This window comes from Hipposideros armiger, unplaced genomic scaffold (genome assembly GCF_001890085.2).
Source record: "Hipposideros armiger isolate ML-2016 unplaced genomic scaffold, ASM189008v1 scaffold_121, whole genome shotgun sequence".
Taxonomy (NCBI): Eukaryota; Metazoa; Chordata; class Mammalia; order Chiroptera; family Hipposideridae; genus Hipposideros; species Hipposideros armiger.
The window spans coordinates 156,447-166,236 of NW_017731471.1; the positions used below are offsets into that span (position 1 = coordinate 156,447).

General features: G+C 39.0%; 1 long non-coding RNA gene across 3 annotated transcripts in view; it reads right to left on the reverse strand.

The window, feature by feature from the left end:
- The window catches only part of LOC109385675 (uncharacterized), a 149,078-nt gene extending 140,848 nt beyond the window's left edge, over positions 1–8,230 (reverse strand). The window contains exons 1-2 of one of the 3 annotated variants that reach the window (XR_002124661.1): positions 7,874–8,230; positions 6,153–6,205 (exon numbers count right to left, since the gene is read on the reverse strand). This is a non-coding gene — a long non-coding RNA (uncharacterized LOC109385675). Of the gene's footprint in view, positions 1–6,152; positions 6,230–7,768 lie in introns of all 3 variants that reach the window. The other 2 variants (XR_002124662.1, XR_002124663.1) reach the window with 2 other exon arrangements.
- Positions 8,231–9,790: the final 1,560 nt, after the last annotated feature.

Genomic DNA, 9,790 nt, shown 5'->3' on the forward strand with positions numbered 1-9,790 from the left:
TAGCCAGCAGCCAGCGTGAGCAACCAGCAGCCGCTGTGAGCGGCCATCCAGAGGCCAGCAACAGATCTGCCTTGCCCGGGAAGAGCGCAATGATGGCGTCAACTTGGGCCAGTGAAACAACATCCTCCACAGCTCAACTGAAGAACAAAAGGATAGCAACTTGTCTGTTCCCCTTCCCCTAATTCCCCAATAAAAATCTTTAAAAAAAAAAGTTTCTTATGTATCATTCCAGAGATAGTTTATGCATTTGTAGTTATTTACATAAATGGAGACTCTATACTCACTGGTAGAAAGCAATAGGAAGTGCTATGAGAAGTGTGAACTGACAAGAAAAGGAGGAGGTGTTGAAGAATTAGGGAATATCATCTTTCCTCCAATATACTCTTCCTCCTGAGTCCCCACCTCCATTAATAGCCTTTCAATTTTCCCAATTTGCTGCAAGTAAAAAAATTCTGAGCATCTCTCATTGGTACAGTGTTCCGCAGTTTACAAATCACTTCCACAGCCATTACTTCATTTAACTTTGGCACAACCCTTTCAACTAAGCAGAGTCCCAATGGTTACCTGCACATTCAATTAATCTGGTTAATAATCCCTCCACCCTTGCTACTACTACATCTAATTTTATTTCCAAAATGTAAACTACATATATCTACACCTCACCACCTCTACTACTCAACCTTCCCTCAAGCCCTCATTACTTCTCATCTGTAAAATGTGAATAATTGCCTACTTTATAGGGTTGTTAAATACACTTGGTAAAATTAAATAAGAGCTATAATACTACAACAAATTTTTGTTCTCAATAAACATTTTTTCCTTTCTCCTTTTGTACCCAATATCTCCCCACCCTCAATCCATTCTCCACATTACATGCCTGATTCATCAAAATGATGTAGAATTCTTGAATTGTTTTGGGTGTCCATTCTCTACTGATCCCAATATCAGGGCATCAGAATATGACAACTTATCTGGACTTTAAGGAAAAGCACTAGAAAATTCTAGGTGCAACCATACCAATTTCATTCTTAGTGACTCTCAAAGGCATTGCTTTTAGTCTAGAGCAGGGGTCGGCAAACTGCGGCTCGCGAGCCACATGCGGCTCTTTGGGTACATACATGTGGCTCTGAAGTAAAATTGAAAATGAAAATAAAACTATCAGTTTCATTTATAAAGTTTTTAAGGGATATTATTCACATAATGGTGATTTCATTTGTTTCATGGCTTTCAAATAATTTTTAAATTGTTGTGAGGGACAGGATTGGCTCTTCTGTCTCAAAAGTTTGCCGACCCCTGGTCTACAGTAGCATCACTGACATTTAGAAGCAAAGAAGGTCAAGATATGTCTTGCATTGTCCACCTAGAAAAATCCTACATATCCTTCATTACCCAGTTCAAATATTGCCTTCTTCAAACCTCCAAAATCCTGCCCACATCACTTCTTCACCCAAATTTTTATGAATGTTTCCTTTCTCCACATTACCAAAGGTGGGGGGGGGAGGAAACAGAAAAAAAGTGAAAGAGGGAGAGGGAGGAAGAGAGCAGGTAAGAAATAAAAGGAGCGGGAAAGGAGAGGAGGAGGGAAGAACAGGACAGGGAGAGGGGAAGGTGGCTATGAGAGAGTTTAACGTCTGTCCTTCCCTGGTCTGGTATAGCCCATTGGTTCCCAGTTAGCTGTTCTGACGAAACCATTGTCCCACCTCCTAAAATATGCCCAACTGAGTAAGGTTAAAATGATGGTTACCAGGCAGAGTAAGGGGATCTCCTCTACTCCTAGTTTCTGGTTAGAAATTAAAGACACATAAAATAAAACATGCTTTACTCTTAAATAAACTTATTTATTTTCAGTTTAGTTAACTTTTATCATACAATTGGGATGAGAGAGAAGGGGAAGGGACTGGACAGCATAAAGAGGTTTTCATTTTTATATATGCAAATATATAACCCCTTCATTTGTGATATCATATATTATTTTACACCTATGTAAAGAGGAAATAATTTATTCACCTACACTTCCTTCTATTTTTAAAATCTTTAATATTCTCACTGAACTCTAACACACCTGAAATTTAGTTTGGTGGATGGTCTATAAAATCTTTTTAGGAGGTAACAAGCAAACCAATCACCAATCAATGAACTTCATGTCTTGAACACTGTATTATTCTGACTCCCAATGAAGTGACCTTCTAAATACAGGTCATCCAGTTCTAGAGTAACTAGGAAGCTGCAAAAAATGGAAAAACAAGGGGAAAATGTCTTACCTTTTCCACTAAACCAAGTGTTGGAGATCAAGAAATGAGATGGAGCTGGTGATATCCTACAGCTCCTTCATGGCTGAATTCTGCAGTAAAGTGGGGCCAAGTATGGGGCTAGAGGCCAAGTCTCTGCCAGGGACTAGAATGAGCCAAATGTAGTTCTCTCCATGCCATAGAACACTATATCTCAGAGCATTGTCAAGAATAACCTGCATTGGAGTCACCTGAAGTGTTTGTTAAAGCAAAGTTTCCTGGGCCCCATTGCAGACCTAATGAATCAGAATATTGATGACTGAGTGTCCAGAGTCTGCATTTTTAACAAGCTTCCCAGGTAAATTTTTTGCATGCTAATGTTTGAGACTCACTGCCATAAACAATCACTAGTTCATGATTGGGGAGGGGGAGGGTCAATATCATGGTTTATCAGTAGTATCTGCTAAAAGACTGAAGAGGTTTAGTCAACAATATACATAATATGAGTCAGTGGTGAGATATGGAGACCAAAAATGAGCTAATGCACACACAAATAAAAGTACAATTCCTACAATTGAGAAGGCAATGGTCTTTCTGTTTCCCCACCCATACCAGGATACTGTGTTTAGCTTTAAAACACCACACCTCAAGAACGATAAAACCAAAATATGATTATGTCCTCAGGAGGACAACTTGGCAAATGGAGAGGTTGCAATCCAAGACTAATCCAGAATTATCTTTGATAATTCTGACATCTATGAATGTCAAGTCTAGAGAATTGAATCATCTGTATAACATCTCTTTCAACCTCAAGTAGCTGAAGACATATCATGTGGAAGAGATCCCTCTGCCTACTCAATGTTATCATGCATGTAACTTTATGTACCTTCCCCTTGGCTGTTGATTTTCAAATATGTATCTCCAGACTTGGTCATTCTCTTGAACTTCAGCCCTTCTGAAATCTCTCCACCTGGATTTTTCACAAGCACCTCAAACACTACATGGTTAAAATCAAATAATCATTATCCCCATTTTCACAGACAATGAACCTGAAACTCAAAGAAATTAAAGAATTTCCCTTGGGTTCCAGCAAAGAAATTAAACCCAATCTGTCTGAATCTAAAGCTTATGCTCTTTCTATTTTTCTTATGCTGGCTTCTACAGTATAAGAAACACACACACACACACACACACACACACACACCAGGACACTACATATATATATATTTTTTTTTTAGCTCTGAAACAAAGTACCAAGTTTTACAGGAGAGTTGGTCCTTCCTGAAAAACAAATCTGCTCTAAGAAACTTTTATATTAAATTTGCTAGATTATGTTTAAAAATAAATAAATCCCTCGCAAGATCAGGGGCAAAATTATTACTTGGAAGAAGTTGGAGAAGTCCTTTCCCCTCTCTGGATCACAGTTTCCTGTTTTTCAAAATAGATAAGCTTGTCTGCACTTTGAAGATCTTTCTGTCCTCTTAAAGCAGTGCCAATCTGAGAGTCTATGGAAGACAGTTTCCGTATAAGGTATAGACATCATGAATAAAAACTCATGCCATTTAGCCTGTGTAATAGCTCAGCTGCGTTCCAACACCATCCTCCAGGACCTGCTGGACTAGAGGCTGATCATATATCTTCATATTCTCATCTACTCCAGGCACCCGGCCCAGCATGACGTACTTATCCACACAGTTCTGACTCACCTCTGGCAATACTAGCTCTTTACTAAACTGGAGAAGTGATCAGGTAAAAAGTAGAAATTCTGTCACATTTTTCCCTACATATGGTTCTGATGTGCTTCCCCAAAGTCACTTACTAGCTGCATGACCTTGGGCAAGTCACTTACCCTCTCTGAGCCTCAATTTTCTCATCTGTAAAAGAAATGCTAAAAACACATAATCACCTGATTGTTGTGAAAATTAAAAAATAATGTGTGTAAAATCACCAGGCACAGGCTAGGTACTTGGTAAACAGTTCCTTCCTTCACTGTCATTCTTGGCTGGGCCATACCAGCTAACCCCAAGATTTCCTTCGATTCACTAGTTATTCTCAGGGTTTACTCTATACCTCTTTTTTCTGATCATCACCCCCTCCACCAACCAGACAAAGAACATTCAAGAAATGCTCATGGAGATTCTCTCAATCCACTGAACTGCAGCAATTAAGACTGCATTTGAGGTTTTATAGCAAAACTTAAAACCCTAAAAGGTAGTCAGCCAACTTCTGCTTAAATGTTTCCTATGATAAGGAACTCATTTCCTTCTAACACAGTCCATTTTATCTTCAGTCAGTTCTGCTATAACTTCCACCTAACAATCCTAATTTTATCCCTTGGGATAACATCATAGAGATAAAATCCTCTTTCTTCTGACAACTCTGCAGATACTGGAAGACAGCAACCATGCTCCACTCTGTATTCCAGGTTTCTCTACTTAACTTCTATTTTGTCTTTGTCCCTCTTTAAAGGATAACTGCCATAACTGAGCACAATACCTGAGATATGGTTCTAAAAACTCAGAAAAGAGTCGAATAATCACCTTTCTTATTCTAGACTCTATATTATTAATGCAGCCAGAGTTTCCAATAGCTTTTTTGGCAGTCATATTAAACATATCCCCATGCTGTAGAGTTGCTAACATTTTTTTATGAAACTTATGCAAGATGTCACATACATACTTATCACATTAATTCTTTTGTTTTTTAATCATTTTTGCAGTCTAGTAATTCTTCTTGGATTCCTGTTCCATGATCCAGTACACATACTTCCCCTCCCACTCCAGTTCTCTCTTAAAGTTTGATGAGTGTACTCTTCTACATCTTAATCCAAGTCATTAATTAAAATGTTGAAACCAAGACAGAGCCAGTCACAGAGCTCTACAGCCTACCACCAGGGGTCTCTTTTTGCAATAGTGAAGCTCAACCTTTTTCCTGCCTTTAACACACCTGAGGGCCCTCCTACCACCCATTCACATCAATCACAGTAGCTCACAAATATTAGATATCCAAGGAAGGGCAGGCCTTCTCAAGGGGAGTACTGTAATGAAGGGAAAGGCCTATGTGGTTTGGAAAAACCCTCATTCAGGTGATTCTGTTAAACCCCTCAGAGAATGTGCCCTCACTACCCTACCCCACACACATAGTTCTTAAGAATTGTTGCTCCAGAGAAACATAGAATCAATAATTAGCACCCTTTGTGAATAGTTTCTTCATCTGTATGATGGAGCTAATAACACATACCTCATATGGCTGTTGTGAAGATTAGATTAATGCATATAAAGTAGTTAGCACCATGCCCAGCACATAATAAGTGCTCAATAAATAGTAGTATTTAAAAAAACTATTTCAGAATCTCACTAAAAGAAAAATGTTCCAGTTCATGTTTCCTCTATCTTGTTCACCAGGATGTCATAAAAATAAAAATCTTTGTTCTGTGCCTTGCTGTGATACAGGTATACTGCAACCATCACATACTTGCATCTATTAGTTAAGTGACCCTATCAAAAGAGGCCACATTTCCAAGCCAACAAATCTGAATATAGGAAACAGCTCTCTAATGAGGCTATTATGGCCACAAATATATTGAAGTTTCATTGTTTTCAAGCTCATGCTGTACTGCTTGACCTGGCTCCCATCCTCCTCACCTCTGAATGGCAGAATCAGAACTTTCACATTCTTGAAGGTCCACATCATTGCTCTCGCTATTTCTTCTTATCTGACCTGCTGTTTTCAGAGAGGGTGTCAGAATCCAGGTGAGGTAATCTGCCTTGCAAAAGAATAATCTCAAAAAGTTTGTGGCTGAAGGACAGATTGTGATATCCCACCCTGTTTACAGTAGGCCACACCTATTACCTATATCTCTGACATGATACTCTATCTCCCACCCCCACACTTTGAGTCACCATAGTTTATGATGTCACATACCACATTTCAGGGCTTCTGGTGGCCACAGGTGCACGATGAAGTAGGAACTGAATCTGGAACCAGAAATATCTGTGAGTCTGCAACAATGGAAGCCATTTTATGTTGTGGCTTTTCTGATGTCACTTTAATAATAATCAATATATTATTATAAAAATAACAATTGTTCATATCTGTATTGTGTTTTCTATAAAGTACTTCAATGAACAGTTTCTCCTTTACTCCTCAAAACAGATCAATAGCTTCATTTGGGAAAAACATTGCTGGAATTTTTAAAAGAAATTGTCTTCATCAAGCTAAATTATCTATTATTTCCCCGTAGATACACAAAAATAAATCTGCCACACAATCCAGTTTAATCAAACAAAACTGTTAAATGGCAGCTATTTTGCTACAAAAGGCATTAAATTCTATGGTTCTAATTTTTTAGGGCAGATGATATTAACTTTACTTTACAAATGAGGAAAACAAGTCTTTGGGAGGTTAGAAAATTTGCTCAAGGTCCACACAGCAAATAGCAAAACCAGGATTCAAAGCTTGGGTTATGTGACTCCAAATCTCCTGATTATTTTTCTACCTTAACATTTGGAAGTGCCATTCAACTGCGTTGATTAGAATGGCTGCCATCCTCTCCTGTCAAAAAGTAAGCAGTGGCTAACTGAATCCATCTTCCTAAAAGACAACTTTCAAATTACAGGATCCTAAGCTAAATTCTCTCACAAAAGGATAAATTTCTCTCCCAGGCAGCTAAGTTCTTACACCATTCTAAGAATCCTTTCTTTTTTACATTATGGGCAAGCAGCCATAGAACCTCATCCATCTGCAGAAAAGATTTGAGACATACAGCACCAAACCAGAGCTCCAACCCCACCCCCAGTCTTGTAGCATTCTGTCACTTATCATCAAAGCATACAACTTTCCCACTGTCCCACTGCAGAGATTTTTAACAAATTAGTAATGATACAGTCTATAAAATTTTCATTTTTCACTCTCCATCTTTTTTAGTCCCTACCCTTCACACTGCAGTCCCCACAAAGCACAGAAAGACAACCATCTAGGAGAAATCCAAACATAGGCCAATTTCTACTTCAGCCCACTACAGTGAGATAGATAATGAGCCCCACAGGTGAGAAATTAGGTGCTGTTCTCAATCTACCACCTTCTTATGCATCTGTTAAAAATTGCAAGGTATAGTCCTTAACTCAATTCTAATTAACTGAGTCATTCACTTCATGTCCTACATATTGTAATTGGCTCTTTTCTTCAAGATTTACCAGTCTCTTCTTCTAACCTAAATAGCACCCCTAAACATCTAAAAAGCATCATGACAATCCACAATTAAAGGGGTGGGAAGTTTGTCATTCGTGGTTTGGGACTCTAAATAATTGCAACCTAACATGAGGCCAGACAAAAAGAATGGGCCCAGGGGCTGGCTTGAAGAACCAGGCATCACTGGGGACACATATAAACCAGTCTCAGCTCTAGACAGATGGGACTGCTAGACGGGATCAGCTCCAATACTGCTTCCCAAACATACTGAGGCAAAGCCCAAAATCCTGCATTACCTCCTCAAAATGGCCTCTCACCTCTCAAAAAATATATGTTTGAGAGTGACTAACCTCTTTTGAGCTTCCACTCAATCAACCCTGGCTCCTGTATTTTCCAGTCTTATTTGATCTGTTTTCTTTTCCAGTTTTCATCTCAGTTTCAACTTCTGTAAGTACCTGATTCCTTGCTTTGGTTCAAATCAGCATCGTCTTCAGTCATCTTCCTGGGTTTACCGACCTCAGGTTCCAGTTTTGCAGAATTAGTTTAAACGGGTCAAAATAGATTTAAACTGGACTGAACTTATTTTTTCTTTGTGAGATAAGATTTGAACTGGTTAAGAGCAAGTTCTGACCACTTTAAACCCATTTGGGCCAGTTTTACATTGCTGATACAAAAACAAGCCACTGAAGGGATCAAGATGGATCAGGAATCAGATGAAGCAGCTTCAGTCTGTTGAGAAGACCAGTGGGGGGTCCAAAAAGGACCCGATGCTAAGGACCATACCATTTGTGGTAGTGATGCTGGAGGGGGAATCAGAAAGGACCTAAAAGTCTGTGAGGTAGGATCAAACCACTGTAAACCCCGGGGGAGGAGCTAAAAGAAACTGATGCTCAATGACGCAGGATTAAATCATTGGTGTGAGACAGAAGGGGGAAAATGCTGATGCTCTCCAGATAGGATCAAACCATTGAGATGTAGAGGAAACTGAACAGGGATGCTTTTCTATAAGGTGTCATTAAACCTGTCTGGAGTAGGGATAGAAAGAAGGGAGAGTAAGAACATAAAGGGCCTAGTAGTCTGTGGGACAGGATCAGGCTACTGTGGAGGGTTGGCAGAAAGGGGATGTAGTTCTAAGAAGCAGGAACAAACCACTGTGGAAGGGAGGGGAGCACAAAAAGCCTGAAATTTCTTGAAGCAAATTTAAATTCCTTTTAGTAAAGTAAAAAAGGATATGATATTCTGTAAGACAGAATTAAACTCTGTTTTTATAATTAATAGGGGACATTTACATGTATTATCTCACTTGCTCTTTCTTCTGCCCTAATGGTTGGGTCAGACCATCGTCTCACAAGGCCTCTTCAGTAGCTTGCAGCGGCCCCTGATGGTTGCTAGGCAACAGTGTACCAGCTGCCTGATGAACCTTGCCCTTTTGACATTAACCCTTGGGTTTCTGGAAGGGAAATACTATGTACACACATGAAAAAATTGGGAGCAAATTGAAACAGTATCATCAAATGCTAGGTGGAGAAGAGTGGGAGATAACCACACAGTAAGTATTTGAAAAATAATAGCTATGTAGAAGAAGCAAAACTCACAGAAGCACAGTCCTATAGACTTAGAAAGCATCACTTCCAAGTCCCCACAAAACCTTTGAGTCTTCCTATGACATACCTAACTAGTGGTGCTTGAATACATTTGATGAAAAATGAGTAGTTCTAACTTCCTGGGAAATCTATTCCGTTTTCTTATAATTCTGGTCTTTTTAATTTTATTTTTAGCTAAATTCTCCCTCCTCCATAGTTTCAACCCAGTAGTCCTGAGTTCTGTCTTCTAGAGCAGAGGTAAGCAACTGAGACCTTGTAGGCCATACCCAACCCACTGTCTATTTTCTCATAGTGTGAACTAAGAATGTTTTTTACATTGTTAAATGGTTGGGGGGGAAGTATTTTGTGATATATGAAAATTATATGAAATTCAAATTTCAGTCCATAAATAAAGTTTTGTTGGAACACAGCCATGTTCATTCATTTACATATTGTCTATGGCTGCTTTCCTATTACCACAGTAGAGTTAAGTAGCTGAATAAAAGATCCTATGGCTCTCAGACCTAAAATATTTATTACCTGACCCTTTACAGAATAAGTTTTCTGACCCTGATATAGAGTAACAAAAAATCAGTTTTGAATAAGACTGCGTATATAAGAATGTAATGGGAATGCTAGATATAAAAGAGAGTGAAAAGACCACAAAGAATCCCAAATTCTCAAAGGGAGGGAGGGGTCTAGTGCCAAAATCCTCTGAGACTGCAAATAACTTTAAGCCACTTCTCATGGGCTTCAGGGGATAAGGAATAGATTTAGCCTGTATGGAAT